General features: G+C 52.3%; 1 pseudogene; it reads right to left on the bottom strand.

Annotated features, from left to right (window-relative positions):
- Positions 1–2,591: 2,591 nt before the first annotated feature.
- Positions 2,592–4,088, bottom strand: LOC144104138 (uncharacterized; annotated as a pseudogene).
- Positions 4,089–10,053: the final 5,965 nt, after the last annotated feature.

Here is a 10,053-nt window from a genome sequence, read left to right as displayed (position 1 = left end):
GCCCCAGCTCGGGTGCTTTAGTATCGAAGGCAGATGCCGGGGATAGCAAAAACTTTTCCTTCCTTTTTACCTTCATTTAAATAAAAACCACTACCACCAATGGGCTTCAAAAAGCGTAGCGCATCAAAAAATGCAGTACAGTGGTAGTGGGTGGCAAAGGCTTCCAGACGTGAGCCGTTGGCTTTTGATGCGTGTGAGAACGTAGCACGTGTGGAAGCCATCACCTCACGCTTGGATGGAAATCGGGAGATGAAAAACGAACAGAAAACGGCGCAGTTGCACAAGGTGGTCATTCAAAAATCCATAGCCCGTATTTATATTGACTGTTTTCAAGCTGTTCCGCCAAACAGCTCAGTTAGCCGACTAAAGTGTTGCTTAGTTGTGATTCAGCGATGCCACTACACTGACATGCCCAACGTAATTAGATCACGTAGTTAAAGAGAAGTACGCTCATAACAAGCGCACATTTTCATGTTTTCTAGCAAAACATGAAGAAGCGGCTGCAGTATGAAGTTCGATTTCGATAACACTCAGTAACAGGTAACACAGAAGTTTTAGGCTCGATTTCGATGGCACTGCACATTCTGTACAAAGAAAAGCGAAAGGGCTGGACAGCGTCCGATAACGCGAGCCGCAATTTAATTATTTTTGTAGCGAAAGAATGCGCAAGTGTCACTAGTCTGTACTGCGCATGCGCCACGCACCGAGCCACAGGTGTTCCGCCGCTGCGGCGCGCATTTCCTCAAAATCATATTGTAGCGATCTTCAGCGTGTCACCCCTTGAGCTCTGTCGCGGCGTCGTGGCCTTGAGCCGGTTGGTCACGTGGTGCGGAGCAGCTGCTGCTGCCGGCGGCACCGCGAGCCAGAGTAACCGAGCTGCAACAGTTGTGCGCATGCGCCGTGTTGAGTGGAGAGGGGAAGAGAGTGAATACACGTCCAGGGACGAATATGAAGAAGAAACGCCCAGCGAAACGGAGCGGCGAAAGACTGACTTTGCAATTCGACTGAGCGAGTACCAATCGGCCAGATGTAGCTCGCGAAAATCTGGCTCTTCTAAACATCGGGGAACGCATATACAACTACACTGCCAATTTCATTTGGTTAACCCCGTACCAAAGCCTGGAAACGATCCTTCTATCATTTCCAGCCTCAGACCAAATGCTCTCACTTCAACCGTCTGCAAGTTGATTGAGCGACTAATCAACAATAGGATTCAATATTACCTGGAATACGCTACAACTTGGTACCACTCTGCTCAAACTGGCCTTCGTCCCAATTTGAGTACACAACATTGCTTGTTGCTGCTTCAGCGAGTGATTAAACGATCTTCCTGACACCTCGTGCCTGATTAAATCCTCGCGGTCGACATGAGAGAAGCTTCTGACAACGTCGATCAAAATGTCATCTTTGCGGGGCTGAAGTCAAGACGGGCCGATCCGCAGACTGGCACACGTTGTCTCGCTGGTCAAGGCAGGGCGAGTGGTGTTCTCTCGGGAGTCGAACGGGCGCGCTTCTCGGAAGTTTGAACGACGGCTCGGGCTAACAGACAGCGGTTGCAGCTCCTCATTTATAGGCGCGGTCCGCGTCTGTTTGTTCTTCGCGTCAGGGCAGGCGCGCACGTACACGCAGCTTCATCTGCACAAACTCCTTCTCCTTCTTGTGCCGGGCGCGCGACCCCATTGGTCGAGCGGGGAAACCACCTTCTAGGTCATTCGCGGCACGCTGAGTCATTGGCGCCGGAGCGAAGGGGGGAGGGAATCACTTTGATGCGCACAAGATTACCCCCTTCCGTCGACAACGAGCAAAGACTTCTCCAACATTCGAGAAGCGAAGCCGCTCGTGTCTCTATTTACTTTGGCGCCCCGACGGCGAGCTGAGTGAAAAGCACCGTGCGCTCCGGGGGGTTCTTTCCCGCTGTTTTTTTGTTTTACTTTACCGCGCGCGGGCGCGATTGCTTTGGCACAGCGCCGGTTTTTTTCGAACATACGCCGAATTTTGTGACACTGCCCCTTCCTTTAAGAATACTGTGCAACAATATTCACAAAACACAAAATTCGTACGCACACGGTTGCTCTCACAATCTATTTTGCGGACACCAGAATACATACATTCAATCATGTTCTTACATACATGGCACTTGACAATAGTCACAATGTACTTCAACACATACCGCAACTCGCAACACATTAACTCAACACAAACAGGGGGCATTCAAGTTCGAGGCATGCCTGCGCTTGTACTTCCAGATACATTTCCTACTTGCGCTTTCGTAATGTGCGCGTGAGGACCTCCACAATTCCCAAGAGTCTCTTCGACTTGCGGGTCTTTTTCCCGGTCAAACTGGGCTTCTGTTTCGCCCCACCTGAACCATGTAGATGAATGTGCTGACTCGGAAAGGAATTGTGCGCTTAGGTTTGCACACACAAACAAGGCAATCGATGGATTCCAGGGCACCTGCGTCAAAACACACGGACACAGAATATTGACCGGTGTGAATGCACGCTTGGTCACATTCCGGAATTTTCCTGTGCGATCGAAATGCATCTGAAGTAATGTGTACAACAGCACAATGAACATGTCCACCGCCTGCGCTAAGCTGAACCTAGCCGGAGTTTCAGACACATTGTCCTCTTGGGCTGTCCTTTCGCGTTTCGCTGCTTCCACGTGACCATTCCGCGGCCTTTCTTTCGGCTTCGCACAGCTTTCTGCTGCAGTGCCCGTCCCTTCCTGCGGAAACGTTTTTCTTCCTCGGAATGTTCATCCGCGGGACCCTTCCGTTCTTCGTGGTTGACTGTCTGCCTCACTGCTCCTTTGCTTGAGCTAGCACGTTCGCGCTTCCTTCGCCATTTTTTAGCTTGGCGATCACTGCGATGTTCCGACGAGCAGGATTCGAACTTCTCCGTCTCGTGGCTACTTTCTGGGCCCTTTGGAAATTTAGCCCCCTTTATGTTGCCCAATATGAGGTCGTATATGGGGCGCTCCATGCACAGTGCAGTTAGTTTCCCGCTGTAGCAGGGAGTCTGCACATGTACTTAAGCCTCCGGCAAACTCTGAAATGCGCCGTCCACTAGCCCCACAAGGCTCTTCGTTCCAGTGAGATCCTTACCTCTCACTAATTTTTGTCTTATTAGTACAGCGCTGCTTCCCGTGTCTCGCAACACTGTAATTGTTTTTTCTCCTACCTTACATTTCCGGACACATTCTGTTCATTTTGGCTTCCGGAGCGCGTTCGCAACGGCGTTAAAGACTGGTACCTTCTTGCCGTTCTTCAGTTCTACTAAGCCATTTTCATCTTCCTCCAGGTGGTCATCTGAGGAGGCTCGTACGCACGATACGTGGGGAATGGGTTTGCTTGAGTTCGGACAAGCAGCGACCCTGTGCCCCCTCTGGCCGCACTTAAAACAAGCTATTGGGCTACTGTTCGTAGCGCTGTTGCGGCAATTAGGCGCGTAGTGGCCTGACTTGTTGCAGAGGTAGCACTTTGGTGGAGCCTTTGGGCTAAATCGGGCATCACGGCTGTCGGTTTTCCCCGTGCTCTCAGAATTCGTATTCTTAATCTTGGCCAGATTCACTCCTCCTTGAGCTTCAAGAAACTGGTCGGCAAGATCTAGCATTTCGGAGAGTGTCTTGGCTTTTCTTTCCTTCAGGTACAGCGACAAGCTCGGGTGACAACTACTCAGGAACTGTTCCTTGATCAGTAGCTCGCGAAGTTCACTGTATTCCTGTGCAATCTTTGAAAGTTCTATCCACCGATAAAAGTAGTGGCTTAATCATGCCGCATACTGGGTTGCCGTTTCGCCATCTGAGGGCTTCCCTGTTCTGAATTTATCTCGGAATCCCTCAGTGGTGAGTCGGAATCGCTTAAGCACGGCGGCCTTTAACTTGCTGTAGCTTGCAGCATCATCTGGAGAAATTCGCCCGAATACGCTTAGAGCTTCCCCGCTGAGACATGGGCTAAGAACTGTAGCACATTCACTTTCTGACCAATTATGACTTCCCGCGATCCCTTCGAATCGCCTGAGAAACGCGTCGAGATCGTCCCTTTTTTCGTCAAATCTGGGAAGTAATCTGCTGGCATCTATCCGCATGCCGCTGCCTTCTTCTCTAGTGCTACGGACTTCCGCTGAATGGTTCGCAGCACGTTGGAGCTCAAGCTTCACGGCAAGCAGTTGTTTTTCGCATTCGAATTCTCTCTTTTTTTCTTTCTCAGCTTCTTCTCGAGCCTCCTGTCTTTCTTTTGCAACCCTCTCTATCTCCTGTTCGGCTTCTTCTCGAGCCCTCTTTCTCTCCTTTTCAGCCTTCTCTCTCTCTCTCCTCGTTCACCCATTTCCGTAGTTCAGCACCGGACATCCCCATCTGGGTGGCAATCTCAGCTAGCTCCTTCAAGCTCATTTTCGGGTACTGAACTTATCAAGACAAACACTACCTCTACACGGTGAACCTCAATAACCACTTCAGCGCGGCACCTCACAATACCGCTCTGCTGCTTAACACTTGTTTACGACCTCTTTGTAAACACCTTCCGACTCTTTCTCCGTTCTCTGCGCTTATAAAGCACTAAGGGTCGTGTCGTGGACGCCAGAATATGTCACCAATTCGCGCACTTTTACGTGCGTTCCCAGACACCCTTAGAGCGTGTGGAGGTAGTGGTCTCGGTCACAGAGGAGATGCCCTCGACTCAGCGTGGCAAGCTCAGGCGGAGACCAGCTACCAAGTGACAAGGGGGTTGGTCATTTTGTGCCCATCTTTCGCCGGTCGCAAGCCAGAGAATGGGTCGGAGCCAAAGGTTCACAGAACAAAACAAAGTTTATACAGCGAAGAGACGATACAGACATTCCACAATCACTCGTACAAAGATTCATTCAAAGAGATTCACAAATACAATGCAACTCGTGCAAAGTAACAATGGAGAGAGATTACAATTTAACAAAATACCAGCACTTAAAGTGCACTAACACACAGAGAGACAAATAAACAAAACACAATTTGTTTACCGGGCACTGCGACAGTCCGATAACCTGAGGAGCACGACGGGCCGATCCGCAGGCTGGCGCATGTTGCCTCGCTGGTCCTTGGCTGGTCGAGTGGTGTTCTTCCGGGAGTCGAGCGGGCGCGCTTCTCGGAAGCATAAACAGCGGCTCGGGCTAACAGATAGCGGTTGCAGCCCCTCATTTATAGGCGCGGTCAGCGCCTGTTTGTTCTTAGCGCCAGGGCAGGCGCGCACATACACGCATAAAGCCTGGCGCTTTGCACTCCAGGTGCGACCCCTTCCGAAGAACATGACTGCAGACACCCATGATGGTCGCCGTCTCGCGCGGGCGGAGGCTATTTCTCAACAATATGGCCACAAGCCAGGTGTCTTCTATGTGGATGCGGCCGGCCCGCACCATGGGGGTTGGTACACAGCGGCCGTCATCCACCAAAACACTACAGTTCAGGGCCTTACTTTCCGTGCCCCAAACATTACATTTGCGGAAGAGATCGCCATTGCACTGGCCGCCGCAGATCCAGAGTCCCGAGTCATTATTACGGACTCCAGGGGCGCCTGCCGCAATATTGAGCAAGGGTACATTCCAGACCGTGCTTTCAAAATTCTCCACGCATGCGATTACACAGGGTTTCCGACCCATCGTACCATCGTGTGGGCTCCGGCTCATGCGGGTCTTGAGGGGAACGAGGCAGCCGACGCTGCCGCCCGCGCGCTTACTCACCGGGCGTCGCCTCATCCGCAGCCTGATCCGGAATTCAATTTCAATCCGGCCATCACCTTTAAAGGGATCACCTCTCTTTATCAAAATTTTCATGGTCTCTATCCCCCTCCCTGTAAAGGCCTCACCAGGGTGGAGGAGCGCTGGCTTCTCCGCCTCTATACCAATACTGTACTGTGCCCGGCAGTACTTAAGCACTTCAATTCTTCTTTCTCGGGCGCGTGCCCACACTGTGAGGAGGAGTTTTCGGACACCTACCAAATGGTGTGGGCATGCCCTTCCAATCCTGCCTACCCACCCCACCTCCACCCCACTCGAGAGGCCTGGGAAGCTGCCCTGCGCGGCTGCTCCGAACTCCATGCCCAACAGGCATTGGTAGCTAGAGCCCGAGCCGCTGCGGAAGCTACAGGGATCCCGGACTAGGGCTCCCTCCTAGTGTTTGTAAGGGACGGGCCCTTCCGGCTCGCCCCATCGACCTCTAACTGTAAATAGAAATAAAAGTTTTCCTCCTCCTCCTCCTCCACATACACGCAGCTTCATCTGCACAAACTCCTTCTTCTTGCGCCGGGCGCGCGACCCTATTGGTCGAGAGCGGAAACCACCTTCTAGAACAATCTAGGTCATTCGCGGCACGCTGAATCATCGACGCTGGAGCGAAGGTGGGGAGGGAATCACTTTGGTGCGCACAAGATTACCCCCCTTCCGTCGACAACGAGCAAAAACTTCTCCAACATTCGAGAAGAATCGACGCCGCGCGTTTCTATATTTACTTTGGCGCCCGACGGCGAGCTGAGTGAAAAGCACCGTGCGCTCCGGGGGTTCTTCCCGGCTGTTTTTTTTTGTTTTACTTTACCGCGCGCGGGCGCGATTGCTCAGGCGCAGCGCCGGTTTTTTTCGGACATGCGCCGAATTTTGTGACAGCGGACGACGTAACAGTGTGGGTCGAGGCCAGTGATATTGAGTCCGTCGACCACATGCAAGCCGAGCTGCAGGCAGCGTTGCTTATCCTGGAGACCTCACTAACAGAGCTGGGCCTTGAACTGGCACCTGACAAGACTGAATGTTTTAGCATTGATGGCAGGACTGGTACTAACCCGTCCCAGCAGTTGCATCTTCTCATGGCAGGCCAGGTGCTCATATCTCATAATGGATCACTCAAGCTTCTCGGTGTGCCCGTCAGCAGCTATAACCGTCCTCTTACTTGGATCAAACGCCTCAAGAGTACCTGGAAGAGCACCCTACACCTCATCGCTCGTATGTCAAACAAGTACGCTGGTGCAAGGCAGGAGGCTTGACAGACGTTGCTTCGTGCGGTAGCAATTGACAAGGTTATCTACGGCGCCCCCTTGTACGCACTGACCACGGAAATCCGCGAAGACCTAGCTCGTCTGCACAGGGCCGCGTTGCGCACCATGACAGGTCTACCATGACTTACGCGCATCACGGCTCTAGAGCAAGCGGTGGTCCTTTCTCCTGTGCACGAAATCATTAAGGAAGCTGTAACTCGGCACGAAACACGCAGAGCTTGCACGAAACAGGGACACGTTTTGGAAAGCTGGGACCGCCAACTATTTTCACCGTTTGATTATGACGGCCGGCCGGCTCCGCCCTGGCTTTGTCCCCATTTCGGTCGCTAGAGACGTACGGCTCCACCCAAAGCACAAACGGCAGCTCAGCTCCACCTAGCTCGACACACAGGCGGTGATAGAGAACGAGATGAGGAGGACATATACGTAGATGCACCCATTAAAGACAGCGCCATATCAATGGCATGGCGCAGCCGTGAGAAGATCAATTTCAACGGCTGCCGTACTATTGCTGCACCCGGTGGGTGCATAACGGAAGGGGAGCGGCCCGTTATATATGGCGCTCTACTGCAGGTGCAAAATGTTCTGGTCGGCAATCAATTGCTACAAACTGACATGTCGCGCAAAATCCGAATACTCTCTGATTCACATGAAGCTGTACGCGAGCTCCACAAACCATTCTCGACCCACCCAATTGCACAGCAGATTGGTTCGATAATACGAACCCTCTCAACACGCAACGTGTGCATCGCCTCGCGTGGATCCCTGGACGCGGGCGATGACGACGGGAACCAGTCCGCTCCCAACGCGGCTCGGGAGAGTGTCACGTTCCCTCCTCAGCTGAAATACCCTGCCGTTACCGACCACCCTGCTGATATGTCCAACAACTTGGCTGTCCTAACGTGCAGGCTACAGCGCGCCAAACAGAGGAGCCGCGCACGACTTACGGCCGTTACGCCACCGGGTTACCTTGATACCTCAGCTGCTCTCACATGGCATGAGCAGATCTGCATTAATAGGATCATCGTCGAAGCCGCCGACCCGCCAAATATCATCCGTAAGTGGCTTACCGGCCCTCGCTGCGGCAGGGGGGCAATACTGACGTTGTGAAATGCCCGTACTGTACTGTGGCTGTACGTGCAGTGCTGACCTGTACCACCTAGTTTGGCATTGTTCAGAGTTCCGCAAGGGACGCGACGACGTTGTCGCCAAGCATGGGTTTCCAACCGATGGCGAGGAATTTCGTGCATTGAGCATAGCCGGAACGAATGGCATCTGGGAAGATATTGGCAAATATGATAACATAAGTGGCCTCTACAAAGCAGTGTAAAGCGTGGCTAGACCAATCATGGTGTCCCTTCATGTTCAATAGACCCCTACTTTTCTCTTCCTTAACAATCCATTTCCCCAACAAGCGGCCTTGAGCCTCTCTTTCTAAATAAACTGCTCATTCATTCATACTTTTCGGGCAGGATAGCACGCATCCACTTTGGTGACAGTCAGTCTCAAGGTACACTTGGGCAGCATAGGGACACCGCAGGGTTCGGTACTTTCCCCTATTCTCTTCAACGTGGCCATGATACGGCTACCGATGAAGCTGGAGGGGATGGTTGGCTTGAACTTCTGCATGCACACGAACGACATCATCATGTAGATGACCCGTTGAAACGACGCGCACATCGAACGTACGCTACAGAAGGCCATAAATGAGGCCGAAAGCCGGAGGGGCTTGCAATGCTCGCCGCAGAAGTCTCGGCTTCTTTTTTATCGACCGCTGCATGAAAGACAAAATAGAACGATCCCTAACATCAAATTACAAGCGCAAGGGGCGGAGATCCCTCATGTTGAAAAAATCAGAATGTTGGCATGATTGTACAAATCAACGCCTATACCAGTGATGCAATAACTAAGACGGAGAAAGGCGCAACACAAACGATGCGCCTCATATGTCGGATTGCCGACAGGAGACATGGCATGAAAGAGCAGAATATCCTGCGGCTGGTACATGCCTTCGTAGTTAGCCGTATCTCGTATGCTGCCTCTGCCTCGATCTTAAAGTTTCAGAAAAGGAAAAGATAGATACAGTTGTAGCCCGCGGGGGTGACAGTGCGGGGCACCGAGCGGCGGTGCGCCGTGCCACGCGTCTACGGAGAGGCCCACGCTGACGCAGGGAGGAGTGGTACTTGAACAGCGTCATCAAGGACCGCCGAAGTTTTAGATTCTGGTCGCAACTTGTGAAACGGCCCGTAGATGGACTTCGGCCCGGCCAATTATGAAATACTGGCTTTTGCTAAAGTTGAGGGCAGCGCCAGCCTACTATAGAAAATTCGATTAATGGCTCCATGGACGTCGCCACATTGCTCGCTGGGCTGTTGTGTGCATCCCACGCTGGCGAGGTGGGAGCAGGATCGGAACCGCTTTGCAACACCCCAGACAGGAGGCGTTTCGACATGTGAAGGCCCCGCATGAGACACCTCTCGAATAAAGTGATATATGTTGATCCCCAAAAGCCATTGCCTTTACTGCCATACTGCCTGGGAGCTTAATGCCGTGCACGCCGGGGTTTTTAACGATGGCACAGTGGTAAGACTAAGCACAGTGCGGACGGCACGGATCAGACGGGACAGCCTTACCTCACGAATGATGGGGGAAGGGAAGGTAACATAACCCCCTCTAGGCGCAGTCTGTGGTTATCCTCGTACGCCGTGCAAACGAGGTGATGGAGGCCAGAAGGGCGCTAAATATGTATCCGCCTTTTACTGTTCCAAGAAAACAAGGGAGACCGCTTGCCAACTGCCTTTGAGTGCAGCAGAAAATTTCACGAGTCAGAAACGACAGTCAGTGAATTTCTCTTCCCCGCACGGAGAGCAGGCCTCATGGTTACTGATAAGGGTTGCTGTCACACCCATCAAGCTCCGAACCACAATGGTTTCAGAAACCTTCTAATCAGCGTTAATAAGTGTGATTCTCCTTCGCTTTTCCAGCCGAGGGGAGCCCGTGTCTCGTTCGGGGATAGAAAACTCGTCAAGCTCGGAAAT

Source organism: Amblyomma americanum, chromosome 1 (genome assembly GCF_052857255.1).
Source record: "Amblyomma americanum isolate KBUSLIRL-KWMA chromosome 1, ASM5285725v1, whole genome shotgun sequence".
Lineage (NCBI taxonomy): Eukaryota > Metazoa > Arthropoda > Arachnida > Ixodida > Ixodidae > Amblyomma > Amblyomma americanum.
This window is presented reverse-complemented; position numbering and strand designations above follow the sequence as displayed.